The sequence below is a fragment of the Cynocephalus volans genome, chromosome 13 (assembly GCF_027409185.1).
Source record: "Cynocephalus volans isolate mCynVol1 chromosome 13, mCynVol1.pri, whole genome shotgun sequence".
Taxonomy (NCBI): domain Eukaryota; kingdom Metazoa; phylum Chordata; class Mammalia; order Dermoptera; family Cynocephalidae; genus Cynocephalus; species Cynocephalus volans.
In genome coordinates, this window is record NC_084472.1 from 37936229 (window position 1) to 37951722 (window position 15494).

Here is a 15494-nt window from a genome sequence, read left to right on the forward strand (position 1 = left end):
GGGGTTGCAGGAAAAAAAGCTTTGAATATATAAACACATACACACATATACACTTTTCTTATTACTTTGAAAATTCTGTTAGTATAATATGGCCCCTGAAAACACTTTATCTTTGACATATCTGGTGAGAATGGAGTCAGCAGGAAAATTTTAAATATATAATGTGGTCAAATAGCTGAATTCTGAACACATCTGTAAGAAATAACGGAGCAAGCAAATTGAAAAGTGCAGAATTCAGGGAAGTGTGGGTTTTATTTAGGAGCCCCTGTAATTTTCCAGAGGCTCCACTGATGGCCTAAGCATGTACTACACATGGAAAGGCCTCTGACTACACCTCAGTGAGCTGAGAGGTCGGATTGAAGGAATAAAAATGCATATTCACAGGTGAGTTGCATCTTATAAAGGAACAGAAGAAGGGTGAGGACACAAAAGGATGACTTTAGGTCAAATAGTCGTAACTGGTAGACGACATATGAGTTCTGTCAGGTTACTGTGCCTACCAAGCTTGTCAGGAAACATCTCTCGTCACCTTGTTCACACAAAAGGGCAGAATGATTTCACTCATTAAAATTATAAATTCCAACCTCAATAGCCCTTTCTCACTAGGAAATCTGTAGGATCTGTCAAGTCATTGCACATCATTTTTTTATTGAGCTAATGTGCATGCAATTATCGTCATCCTTACAAAGAACACCATGATGTAAATGTGCAAATGGACAAAGCCCCATGCTGGGTGCAGTAAAATGGGAGGTAGGAAGGAATCATGGGGTGGAGGAAACATGCTGGACTGGGCAACAGGAGACCTCCCATCCGGTTCTGACTTTCTCACTAACTCTGTTTAACCCTGGGCCTGCCATTTAGACACCAAACTTCAGTTTTTCATCTACAAAATAGGGATAATAGTCTTATGAGGTGACTGTGAGCTTGAGTTAAACAATTACATTTAAAAAGGCTTTGAATGTGGAATATTTTACACAGTGTGTTTCTATTAAACAGCTTCAGGGAGTAAGTAGGTGTCATCAAAGAAGAGTCAAAGATGGTAACTTTCTGAGGAAAATCTACCTTTCAAGATATGCTAAGATAAATAATTCATTAAATAAAGCTGTCTAAAATTTATTGTTCTCTGCAAAGTGTTGAGAGTGCTTTTTAAAAAATCAGCTATTTCCCCTACTCTTTAGAGCTTATAGTTTAGTTTGAATCATGCAAATAAACACATAAAACAAACAGAGGCAAATTCTAAGAAACTGTTTAAATAACAGCATGCTAGTGCTTCCCCAGGGATAATTGGATGGGGGACACAGGGTATAATCGCAATTTGTTGTAATGGGTATGCTGCCAGTATGGATCTGGCCATCACATCTTGGGCATGAGAGGTGACTATCAGCTTTGTACCCTATGAATATCCATAACCAATAAAAACAAAACAAAACAAAACAAAAACAGCATGTAAATGTGAATTAGATGAGTGTTTTTTGGCACTTTTGTTATGAATAGGAGACCAAACTAGGTGTTATTCTGTGTAGGTTTCAGAAAGAAGGTAAACCGTAGGCAAAGGCTTATGATGTATTTGGATTTAACTGGGCAGGGGAAGGCATAATGATGAAACTGTAGCAGGCAGAGCCAAGGGTAAATGTCAGGGGGTCAGGAGTGAAGTCACGAGATGTTCATGAGTAATGCATGCAAACTTTTGACTTGTTGATATAAGAGTCTGGCATGTCAAGCCAGTCAGCTTGGCTTGGATTCGCTGTTCAGTGGGGAGATATTAAGCTCTTGAGCACAGCCGTATTTTCCATACATGGAAGAACATGATGGCTAGAGTCAAACATCCTAGCACCGGGTAAGCCCTCTACGAGAGTTCTGTTTCCTCCTCTGCACAATGGAGTCTCATTTTAGGATGTTAGAATTATAGATTTGAAAAATAAAATTGCCTTTTATACATACATGTAGATGTTCAATATAGCAAATTTTATTGTACATTTAAATAGTTTTACATTTTAGAAAGGGCTAAAATACTTTCTTTGATACCATGAACCTTGTTTTCAAGGAGATCAAGAAGCTGAGCCTGAGCAGCTCATTGGCTACACCTAGACCGATGTCTAGTGAATGACAGGAACAGAGCAGGCAGCAGGCATGCTGGTTTTCCCTCTTTCCAGAGGGTTCTGGTGAATGCACAATCACTCAGGAGGGTCAGAAAATGCAGAGGAGCTTCATCTGTAGGTGGAACAATGTCTTGCCAATGTGTTAAAAGAAGGCAAAATGGTTTATTGCCTTTATATTGCCAGTGAACAAATGCTGAATACGACCTTCATCACCTGGGAGCAGTCGCTCACAAGCTCTGGCAGGCTGCCTGGGTAAGTCATGCCACAGCAGCAGTTTGGACATGTCTTAAGGAGGGATTGGACTCAGGCAGTTGGGACAGGGCTGGAGAGGAGCAGGCAGATGCAGGAGACCCTGAGGAGGAAAAAGTCACCATTGACCACAGAGGAAATATTTCAACAGCAGAGATACCAATATGCCAGATGCTGAGGAGAGTGGTGTGGAAGTAGAAAAGCTGGTTAAGATTACTCAGTTGAAATGTACAGAAAAACTCTTGTTTTTCCATAAAAAGGTACTCACCCTATTTTAAATAGCACCTTATTTTTCCTTAGGTATGCACCCCAAGAGAATTGGGTTAGATTTAGGTATCACAGTGTATAGTTAGATTAGAAAATTTATTCATACATTTATTCATTCACTCACTCAACAACAAAAAAATGTGTTATTCACTCTGTGTCAGGTTCTGTAACAGGCACCCAGCAAAAAACTGTAAGACAACTGGACCGTCGCCCTCCAGGGCTGGGGTTCTACCTTTCCTGTTTTCTTAGTTTAGACCCTCGTCAAACTCATTCTTTGCAGGGGAGGTTGTTCAGCAGTGCCCTTTACCTATAAAATAGCAATTCTCTATTTCTTTTAGGCAATTGGTTTTCAAAAATGTTAAAGTCTTTATATATTCATAAAATGAAGCAAGAAGTAGTGGCTAAGCATTTTAACATGGTAAGAATGTCAGAAATATGGAAGAATTCTGGAAAGAATGTGGAAAAGGAGAACGTGGAAAACAGGTTTCTATTCCGAGCTTGTGTTCTGTAGCTGCGTTGATTTTGGCCAGCCACTGAAACTTTCTAAGTTTGTTTATGAACTGCAAAATAAACCCTGTTCCACCTACATGACAATGCTATGAAGATGAAATGAGGTAATATATATAAAAATGTTTAAAAAGCACAATATGCTCTATAAAATCCTATCTGTGTGTTTTGAGCATGTTCAAGTATGAGAAAGATATAATTCTGAGTATAGAAATAGAATTTACATAATTGTTACCAGTCACCCTTGATGTTTTCTATAAGGACACAAATGACAACACTGCCATGGGTGACATGTGGCAATTCTGAACTTGTGCAAATAAAGACAGACAGGCTGAAACCTGCTTGTTCGGTAGAGGGAAGTTTTCTCTGGGTTATACAATTATGCACACTTGCCAGCTTCCAGGGAACACAAGTCTCCATCTGTATGTTAAGGCCTCATTAAGTGAAGTCATTTGTACAAGGCAAGGGTTTTTCTTCTACCTAGTAATGAAACATTAACAGCAGTATCCCAGGCTGCTACAAGTGGGCCAGTCAACTGGCGAATGTCTTTCTCTTAGACAGAAGTTATTTCTGGCCTTCTTGAGTACAAGCTGCTCATGCTGTCATGTGGAGGAGGGAGGGCCACTTCTAAAACATTTTAAATGATAAAATCTTTATCGGTTCCCAGTCCTGGGAGTTTTACTGAGTCAGAGGAATGTGAAAAGAAAGCAGTGTCAAGCTGAGTTGTACACAGAAAAGGGCACAGGCTTTGGAGTCTGGCAGACCTGGTTAGAAACTTTTTCTCTTTCCAACTCTTTTTCTTCAGCATCCTGAGACAACCACTCCTGCCATGTTGAGTGAACATGCCTTCCTCCATATTTTCCTGCATCTGAACACATTTATATCCATACATTATGTAGAAAGCACTCACTTATGAACATATATTATGCCCCCCCCCCCCACACACACATACACAGATAGACTATAATCTCCCTGGGGATAAATATCTGATTGTTTTGTTCAATACTGTATTCACGCCATTCAGAACAGTGTCTCACACACAATAAGTGCTTATATTAGTCAGCTTCTGCTAAAGTTAAGTTGCATTTTTTTTTTAAAGAAAGGAATTTAATGGTTTATCACAATAAGCATTTGTTTCTTACTCATGAATCTTTAAGCTTGCTGCAGCTGAGCTTCACTCTAGCTTTTGCTGGGCTCAGCTCCAGGCTGAGGGCCAGATTCAGGTCTACTTCACATGTCTTCTCATTATGAGAGCCAGGATTGAAAATACTGAATGTTATCCCCATTCACTTTCCGTCGGTAGAAATGAATCCCATGGCCAAATTCAATATCAACGAGCAAGGGGTGAAGATGGATATTTGCTGAATAATACCATCTGTCACAGTCGTGCTCTTAATCAACATCTTTCTTCCATTCATTTGCACGCAAATATACTCACCCTATCTCCAAGGAGGAATCAGATCATCAGGCTCAAAGTCTTGGATCTTATGGTGGTATCTGTACCAATACTTTTAGAGGGTATATTCCATAGTCAGTGTTTAGCAATAAAAATGACAGCCTTAGTCTCAAGGCTTGCCACTCTTTGTTATCTTTACCCTTTACCTTCTCCAATTTCATATTTTATCCTGCTATCTACCCCCGCCTCCCACCACTCATTTCACTCCAACCACACTGCCCTCTCATTCTTAGAAGACTCTGAGGCATGAGGACTCTCCACTCTCCATCCCACTGCCTGGACTGCTCTCAGGCCAGATCTTTTCATTGCTCTCTCCTTCACATTATGCAGGCCTCTGCTCAATTGTGTCTTTTCAGAGCCTTGACCATAACTTCAAATGATCTCTCCACTTCCCTCCATCTATCTCTTCTCGGTCCTATATTGAGAAGCACTGCCTGAAACCGTATTAGTTATAGAAGTGTTTGCTCATTACTTTCTTCTTGATCCCCTCAACATAAGCTCCATAAATTCAGGGTTTTTCCTCTCCCCAGAACCTAGAACAGTGTCCCATCCAAAGTAGATGCACTGTCACTGGTTGTTAAATGAATGGACCAAACGATGAATGAATATGACTGTGCTTACACATGGTCTCATTTAAATCTTATACCAAACCCAGGATGTTATAGTAGAACATCCTACTTTCAGAAGAATAAACTGAGCCATAGAGATTAAGTACCTTGTTACAGGCCACACAGCAGAAACTAGCACAGCCAGGATATAAACCAACTCTCTTCCTTCATAATTAACACAGGAAAACAGAGACAAAGGCTGCTAGGCTTAATAGAACAAAGACCTGATAGGAAGCAGAACTTGAATTCCCTCTGACTGTAGAAGAGTGACCATAGAAAGTGACCACAGACAAGCTGCTCTTCTTACCTGGGTAATGAGGTTAGTGGACTAAATCAGTAGTTTTCAAACTTTGGACAGGCTCACTCAGAAAAGCTTAATGTGCATAACAGATAAGAGGCTTTGTCAACCTTGAGAGGATCCAGGGAGCACAATGAGAAAAATTTTTCCCATATTGGCCCCTGGATTGTTCTCAGCCCGCCTAGTGCTCTACGGAAGAAGGAAGGGGTAAGTTCTGGGCCCCAGGAATGAATGACTGGCCTACAAGAAGTAGTCTCTCCATGTGGGAGAGAGTCATCTGAGAAGAATGAAGTGTAGCACAGGCAGTGATGGCATGTCGCACACAACAACACCCACTTTCCTGACCCTGGGGAGAAGCAGATATAAAAGTAACCACAGCCTCCTACCTGTGGGGACAGAGACTAAGACACTAGAGAAAGCAACAGGTCTCAGAGACAAGCAGAAATGCTCTGTGCTCCAGGACATATGATTTTGCGATGACCGTGCCTGGGAAGAGTCATTAATATTGATACTGTTCCTCATTTCCTTTAACTTAAAAAACAGTTCTGTGTTAGTGCGTGTGTGTGTGCACGTGCATGCACACTCACAGTGTGATCCTAAATAGCCTCATCACAGACTGAACGAAATGAAGTTCCTGTTAGCTCCTCGAGACACTGCAGTTTTACCCATTTCAATTTTTTTCTCTTCAAATACTTCCATCCATTTTAATGATGAGGTTGCTGTTACAGTGACTCCAGCTGCTCTGACCTGGGTGAAATTCGAGATGAATTCTGGAAATGTATGAAATATTTCTTAAAATTTTTACACCAGAGATCCTTGTTTCATTATAGTTTTCTGTTTTTTGGTATTTAAATGGTCGTACCGTGAAGTGACTATAAAAATAATCTTCAGAGAGCAGCAGTGTGGCGTACACACACACAGGAAGATCTAGATGATCTTGGGTGCTCTGTTTTTATTATCTCTGAAAACAGAAAGAAAGATTAGAGGATCTCTAAAATCTTTTCTAGCTCTAAGCCAGGGTAATTGGATATTTGCAATATTAGGATTCAATGATTTAGTTCATGATGACAGCAAAGGATGGTGGAGTCTGAGGGAACTGCCCTGATTCAGGATTGGAGTCCAGTAGGGACTAGTGTTTGCAGAGAGGGCTGGTCTGTATCCTGCATCCTTGTGACGAGGTACGGATTCTGTCCCAGTCCACGGGAGGAATACTTGATCCCTCCCAAATAGCGCCATATGGTCCTTAACAACTTTTGTATTATGGACCTCATTTTAAAATGTACGAATGCTATGGACAAAAATGCAGCAAGTGCCTAGGATCACAAAATTTTGTGTACAATTTCAGAGGATTTGAGTTTCCCTGAAACTCATTTATGGAGAACCAAGAAGAGGTTTCCCAGGTGGGGGTTTAAGCTCAGAGTAATAGGAGGACTTTGGGGGAAGTAAAAAATAAAATAAAATAAAATAATATATATATATATATGTACATATATGATGTCTTCAACTTGTAAACATTATCTAAAAATTATAGAATTTAACTTTTATGACCATATAGTATAATTAAAAATAGTGTTATTATTTAATTTACAAATAGAACATACATTGAGAGGCACACTTTTTAAAAAAAGATTTTAGAGGTATTACATAATCAAGACAGGTTTTTAAAATTTAATTTAATTTTATTTTGTCAATATACAATGTGGTTGATTATTGTGGCTCATTACCGAAACCTCCCTCCCTCCTCCCTCTCCCCCCTCCCTCCCAACAATGTCCTTTCTGTTTGCGTGTCGTATCAACTTCAAGGAACTGTAATTGTTGTGTCTTCTTCCCTCCCTACCCAGGTTGTTTGTGTATTTATTTATCTATTTTTAGCTCCCACAAATGCTGTCCTACAGGATCAGAAGTAAAGAACCTCTCTCTGCTGAAGGGCATCTCAATGTTGAACTCCAAGAGCTAAGGCTAGTCTCACAGTTAGGAAGAGTTAGGATTTGAGGGCTTGCTAGTCATATAATCTCTTTCCAGTCCTGCTATAGTGTCTAAATCCCTCACTACCTGTATATATGTATACACACACATATATACACACACATGCAAACAATAAATCCCTCATTACATTATTTGTATATAATAATCATGATTATTATATAATATGTATATATAATAATCAGGATTATATATATATAATGTGTATATATAATAATCACATTATTTGTGTGTGTGTGTGTGTGTGTGTGTGTATAAATAAATAAAATCTGGGAGGGTTATCACATTCAACCCTTAACAACTATTAATACCAGATCATGAGTATGAATATTGTTTCTCTAGCCAGCAAGATTCTTGGATAACAGAATACATAAAAGTAATGTTTCATGGGTATTACAGGAAGAAAAGTAAAGCCAAGAGAATGTACAGAGTCATCAGGAGATTCAACTTTGGCCCAACCTATCCATAGTAGGAGATCATGTACTACAAGATAGCAGACGAGTACTAAGAATCAGTGAGTAGGATAGAAATGGGTTTAGGAGTGGAAAGAGAGGTCAACAAAACAGAATTTGGAAGCCAATTGCAAATAGACTTTCCCTTGATTTACAGTTTGGCTTGTCTGGCCATATTAGTGACAACCATCTAATGCTTTCACACACACGATCCTATAACTTAGATTCCTTGTTGTATTCTCTCTAGGGAATTGATTTGAGGAAACCAAACTCCTGGAATACCATAAAGCACTGTTTCTCAACTGGAGGTGGTTTTTCCCCTAAGGGACATTTGGCAAAGTCTGAGAACATTTTTGGTTGTCATAACTTGGAGGATGTGTTACTGGCATCTAATGGGCAGAAGTCAGGCATGCTGCTAACATCCTACAATGCACAGGACAGCCCCCTACAACAAAAAATTATCTGACCTAAAATGTCAATAGTGCCAAGGTTGAGAAGCCCTGTCTTAAAGCAACAAAGTAATGCCATTAAGATTGGCGCATGGCAGGAGGTGACACCAGAAATGTGTGTGTTCATTCAATGGCTTCTTCTTTGCTGTTCTATCTCATAAACCTCAATCCTATGAGCCAGTCTTCTCCCAGTGTAGTCTGAAAACCCACTGATTCATTACCAACTATTCATCTCACAATAGGGAAGAAATTTAAGACCAGCTTTATCAAAGGAAGCATAAATCTGCCCTTTCCATTGGCCTTAAAGAAAAAGAATTTAATGATCTCAGCTGGGGCCTAATGAGCCAGTGTCCACATCAAAAAGCAGCTCTATGTTTGACGTGTTTGACAATGTGTAAGGAGAAAATAGAAAAAAAAATATCTTGGAAGACTAATTGAGCACCGCAGCTGAGCAGTCCGTGGAAGTCTTGTTCTCTAGCTAAAGGTTGTTATGCTTCAGTGGAGCCAGAGAGACAGACTCTGCCATGAGAATGTCATTCTTGTACTAAAACAAAATACAACTTTAAACAAAACAAAAGCTGGGAGGATTTGGGAGGTACGATGATAGCTGCAGTAACTGCTATCGAAGATAGGTGCAGTAACTGCACCCAGCTGCAGCTAACAGTCTGACTTTGATGTAAAGTGTACCAAATATCAAAGGGTACCAGGTGCTTAATATTCTGTTCTGAGACTAAGGAAGGAGGGCTCTGTTACGTGGGGCCACCATCACAGAGCAGACCGGGCAATTCCCATGAGACAATGTCATCATGCAATATTTCTGAAATGGTCAGAGGCTCCTAGCACAGGGACTATCCTCCCTGAATTGGCTGCTCCAGGTGACAACAGAGAAAGACATCAGGAGGATGTAAGGGAATGTCAACCACCAGCAGAGTGGGAGAATAAGATTCTGAAACAGCTTCAGGCAACGTATCCCAGTTCGGGGCCACTGGTGAATGACTGAGGCCAGGACTGATCAGAAGTATAACTAGCATTTTCGTGCATCGATCGAGTCAGACATAGATGTGAAGATTAATCTGCCAGCTGCCTGATGTGTCGTTAACTAACATCTCTCAGTCTCTGTTGTCTTATGCTAAAAATGGATATACTAACAGACTTCACAGAGTTACTTTAAGTTTACCTAAAACCATACATGTAAATTACTTATGAAGATTAAGTGAAATCATCTATAAATCTAGCACACAGTGTACTCTTTTTATGGAACACTGTGAACACATGACTGAAATCAGCTGAGATTATAAGCAAGTCTGGAGGTGGCATAGGCAACTGCCCAAGTATGTGAGGACAGAACTTTTCTGTCACCATCATCTCTTCTAAAGGTTGCTATGGTGCTTGGAATACTTTATTTGTGAAATGATTCCCCTGGTTTAAAGCACCTAAGGTCTTTGTTAAAATGTGAGCATGTCTAAAGAAGTTGACCTATCTCTATCTGCTGAAATCTATCAAAAATTATTTTCATAAATTAAGGAATTGTGGGAAAAAAATACATTAGATTTGGAATTATCAGATCTGCAATCGAGACTCTAAGTGTAGCTAGCTGTATGACCTGTCTGAGTTGCTGCGTCCTTTTCTATAGTTGGATACAATCATCACTGATTCCCCAATTCCTAAAGGCATTGTACGAATCAGAAGAGATTTTGGAGGTATAAACACATTAAAATGTCAAAGTGCTACGTAAACAAATGACAGTATTCCTAGTACTATTATCCCATGAGTTGTACACACACACACACACATGACACAGAGTGTGTGCTAGTAATAAACTCATCATTGAATGTAAGCAAAGATAGAAAAAGATAAATTATTGAATTGCCAGCATTAGAACTGAGAGAATGAAAAACATGAAACAGCATTAGTCAGGAACACTTTCTAGAAATGGATATCTTGAGAGAAAGAAATAATGTGGAATGATAGAGATGGTGGAGCAGGACTTTCCAAATGTCCATGGCAGGTATTAGAGGCAAACGTTGATACTGGATGTTAAATCCCTTCCCCACCAGTCCCTTCCCCTCCTGAAATGACTATTACAAACCTTGGTAGGAAGCTAAATGATCACACTTTATATTTATTGGTTTGTTTCATGTATTTCTTAATTACACATTAACTTCTGGAAACTGAATTCGGCAGGCAGTTATTTAGGCAGATGAAAAAAAGCTTGGATCAGGAGTGCTGTGGATTGATTGAATTGTGTCCCCAAAGTTCATATATTAGAAATGTAATTCCTGCTTTACTGTTGAACGTGGGAAATCCTATCATGGTAATCGAAAGGTGGGCCTTTGAAGAGGTCATTAGATTGTGGGACCGTGCCATAGTGAATGCATTAAAAATGGTGGTCTTGGGCATGGTTCTGAGGGCTTTAAAAGCAGAGCACATGAGAGGTTAGTCTCTCTCTGCTTTGTGAGACCCCTGGGTCACTGTCTCCACCACCAAGACCCTCACCAGATGTGTTCCCTGGACTTTGGACTTCCTAGCCTCCAAAACTGTAAGCAATAAATTTCACTTTCTTACAAATTACCCAGTTCCATATATTTTGTTATAAGCAACAGAAATGGGCCTGTTGGGGGCCAGGTCTGAGCTGACTTAAGATTTCTTATGTCTCTTCTAATAGAAGTTGGAGCAGAGCAGTGGTCAAAGACTCCACAGTGGTGCAGTCATTGCTATTAGATGCCTGGAGACCAGATCAAGAAATTTAGTCCCTGGGTAGAATAATGAATAATGGTTACCAGAGGCAGGGAAGGGAAGGAGGATGGGGCAGGTGGATTAACCAGTACAAAATTACAGGTAGATAGGAAGAATAAGCTCTGATGTTCTGGTCTGATTAAAGCTAATAATATTATATTGTATATTTCTAAATAGCTACAAAAGATTATCTGGACCATAATCACAACAAAGAAAAGACAAATGTTTAGGCGATGTGTATGCTATCTACCCTAAATGAACCATCATACAATATATGCATGTATGAAAAGACACACTGTACCCCATAAGTATATCCAATTAAAAAGAAATTTAAAAAGAAAGAAAGAAATTTAGTCACTGGAAGTCTAGTGTTGCTTTCTTGATTTGCCTCCCACGGATTTGTCACCCCACTTCCCCTGAGTGATGGAGATGCAAAGGATTACTCAAAGCCCATCTCTTCTGAGCAGCGAGAGACCCCAAAGTGGTTAATCTCCCACCAGAACTCTCAAGCGAGAGGCATCCCTTCCTTGGGAAATTAACCCTGAATTGGGGTTCTCTTCCTGCATTTATTCTCCAGACCAGGAAGTTATAGGAAGAGAACATAGATGGGGTTTAGTTTAACAATATAGGCTGGTAACTTTCAGTGAAACAAGTCAGATGACATTCCATTAGACAATTAAGTGATCTTACAGCAATTTCTCAGTATCTTTACATAACAATCAGTAACTAGTCTGTCCTTGAGTCAGCAACCTTGCTGTGCCACAATCTTTCTCTTACACCAGAGACTTTACAGCCTGAGGAAAATTTCCAGTCCTCCACAAGGTCAATATTTGAAACTGCAAGGCTTTAGAAAAACAGGCTCTGTGAAGTACATTTACTTTAGAAGTCTAGAGTTTCATGTAGGGACTTAGTTACAGGGAAAGAGAAAAATATAGTACTTATTAAGTGCAGCTTTGTGCCATATCTCACACCAGCTGTTATGTCATCATCACATTAGAACATGATGAAATGCTTATCACACTCATTTATGAATTAAGAAACATAGGCTCAAAGAATCTCAGGAAACCATGATAGAAAGTGGAAAAGTCCATGCTCTTTCACATGCAACTCCTAGTTCCTTGCACTTAGTAAATGCTTAGCTAACACTAATTTATTGGGTAAAATTGAGCTAAATTTGACTAACCATACTGCCAAATATAAACATGCCCCTGTGTGCTCTCATTTTCTCCAAAGACTGTGAGCTCTGCCCTACTCTTGCCTCTCTATCAGCTTAAAGAAAGACACATGGTAGAAGTTTAATAAAGCACATAGAAGTCTGAATAAAATTGAACTGAAAATTTGAACATGCTATTTAACACATACATGTCTCAGAAAGCTATTTTCCTCTGAAACCTTCCAAACATATAAGACAAAATCAGCACACACACACACACACACACGCACACACACAAACCTGTTGTATCTACACATTAGGTGATCCTTTCTCTCATTTATGAAGAAGGTATTATATTTTAACTTTCAAAGTGCTTCCCTGTCAATCCCCATCACCCCTCATGCTGGCTCTCCCATTCTATCTTTTTTCCCTCTAGCTGATCTAAGGCTGGCTGACTCATTCTACAAAGGCAGTTAGACCCATGCAGATCTTCTCTTCAGGTTCACCTGCTAATAAGCCTCTGGGATTCTCAACCCCTTCTCCCCCACCTCCACACTCACACACATACCTGAAATTCATTCACACCGTCCAAACACTAGGGTACATAAATGGTGGGCAGTAGAAAGATGTAGCTGCTGGTGTTGCTGCTGATCATCTGATCTTGAACTTGGAGCATAGTACAGAACTGCTAACAGACAGCACCAAGCACATCTCTTCCTCTACTGGAAATGCACAGACCCCTCACAGAGAGAAAGAAATAAAAGAGAAATGCATAGGTATAAAGCATGACTCACAGTTCTAAACTCAATGTACCACAGAACTGCATGGTTTTATTTTTCACCCAGATCCTCTTTATAACTGACCTCGCGTGGCTGTTTGTGTCTTGTACCAGACTATGTAAAATAAAAGGAAATGGTTGCTACCCAGGAGATAGGGATCAGCACAGAAAGCTCTGTGGAACTAACAAATGTTGACTTTCATCATGTTAAATGGGAGGGAGGGACATAGCTCATCCAGATGACCAGGTTTTTCTTTCCATTTTAAAAAATATATGTAAACTTACTGCAACTTATGTTAACGTGCGTTCGCATTTTTGCACTCAACATATTTCACACTGGTTTTAATGAACCCCACTGGGCATTTACATTCTTTTTTTTTTAGCTGGAATTGGACTAGAATGAGGGCCTCCCTAAACATCCATCAATAAATCGAGTGTCTACTCGTGGCCAAACTGAACCACTTGGCAGTCCCTGAGTATAGCTCATGCCCTTTGCATGTGCAGTTTCCTAAAACTCCATCTCACAGCTCAGCCTGCTTGTATGTGAGGCATTGTTTCTAACTCATTTCAGCCCTCCATTTCCTCTAGAAGCCCTCCCTGGCCTGATTAGTACACAGTACATTCTCTGTACTGTGTGAGCTCATTACACCGTTTAATCCTACTTACACGTCTTCCCTCCATCTTTCCTCCCCATACTTCCTACATATCCTACCCCTCACCCCACCCACCCACACACATACACACATATACTCAAAACTGAGCTCCCAGAGGATAGGGGCCACCATTCATCTTCCTATTTTCACCAATAGTGAGGGCATTGGATCCCCATACCAGCCAGCCACACATACAGAAAACCAAAACCAAAACAAAACAAAACAACAGTAAAACAAAAAAACAATAGTGGGGGCTTCCCAAACAGAAGGAGTAATAAATAAATCTATGTTTGTGCATCTGTGTGAATGAGTAGGTGTACTCTGAATAAAATAGGACAATTAATAGTATTCCAGCCAAGATTTAGGTTATTTAGGGACCCAATTTGGAGGTGAAATAGCAAATTTTCTTTTGGGTTGGGAAGAGTTAGGAATAATGAACATAATAACTTAAAAGAAGGGGGAGGTAGAGAGCCATAAAATCCTTTACTCCTGTTGTGAAACAGTGCCAAGAGCACATGGAAATTTGTGCTATAGACAGTGACTGCTACATGGACTGGACCAGGAAATAAACCTGATCATGTCAATTGAATTTCCATTGTAGTGAATGTGCATTAACCAGATCAGCAAATTTCCACTATAGTCTCATGCTCTCCAATAGAAACAAAGCTTTGTTATATGGAACATCTGTCAGAATGGCCTTCATTTTCTTGGAATTTTAGAAGAAAAGAGGATGTATTATTTCCCCCTGTACTGACTCTTCATTAGATTCATGGCAGCAACTAAGGCAGGTTTCTAATCCAAGCTCTTGTTCCTCCAGTGGATGCTTACTTATCCATTGTCCCAGCTGTGCCCATGAGCATAGCAAGGGCTGTTCTGTGAGCAGAAAAGCTGTACTAAGAAACAAGGGGGAGCTAGAAGTATCTAAATATGGAATTGTGGATGGCTTTGCACTCCCTTCATTGCCTACCCTGGGTCTTACCTCAGACAGAAGCAAGATGGAAAAAGCAAATGACTCAGACACTCAGGCAAAAGAGAAAGTCTAGTGTACACCTCCAAGTGTGGTATCTGTGCATGAATGAAGGTTCATCAATCAGAACTGGAATCCTTGCTGATGATGAGAGCACTGGAAAAAGCTTCTTACTTCAAAATGCCTTTCTAATCTGTCCCCTGATAACTAATACCTACACTGCTTTCTGAGGAAGAATAGACTCTTTCTTTGATTAGAGATGAGGTTTTCAGTGGCAAATTACTCTGGGGAGGAAGGGGTCCAGAAATTTAAATTCGTAATAAAATATGAGAATAAAATGAGGATAAGAGTTCAGGAGGGTATTGGCTAGGTGGAAGAAACGTTCTCTATTTAAGGAGAAAAGAAAAAAGAAACAGTGAAGATTGAGAATGAAGTCCAGATTTAGCAGGGACTGCAAAATTTTTCCACCCTGGTTTTCTTGGACAGTGAGCAACAGTTCTCTAATGAAGAAAATGCCTGCTGAAACAGCATAGAGTTTAGCAGGCTACATATCCATCTCTGGAACTGGCTGCTGCTACACAGTGCTAAGTATTAGTCTGGGTGTGTGTTCACAACTTTTATGTTTCATATTGGAAGTAGATGATGAATTTGTTTGTATTATTCAAGTGTTGTGGGTTGAATCATATCTCCCAGAAGGATATATTGAAGTTCTAACCCGAGTTACCTGTGAATCTTCTTTGGAAATAGGATCTTTGCAGATATAATCAAGCTAAGGTAAGGTCGTATTGGATTAGGGTTGGGCCTGAATCCAATAACTAGTGTCCCTATAAGAGAAGAAC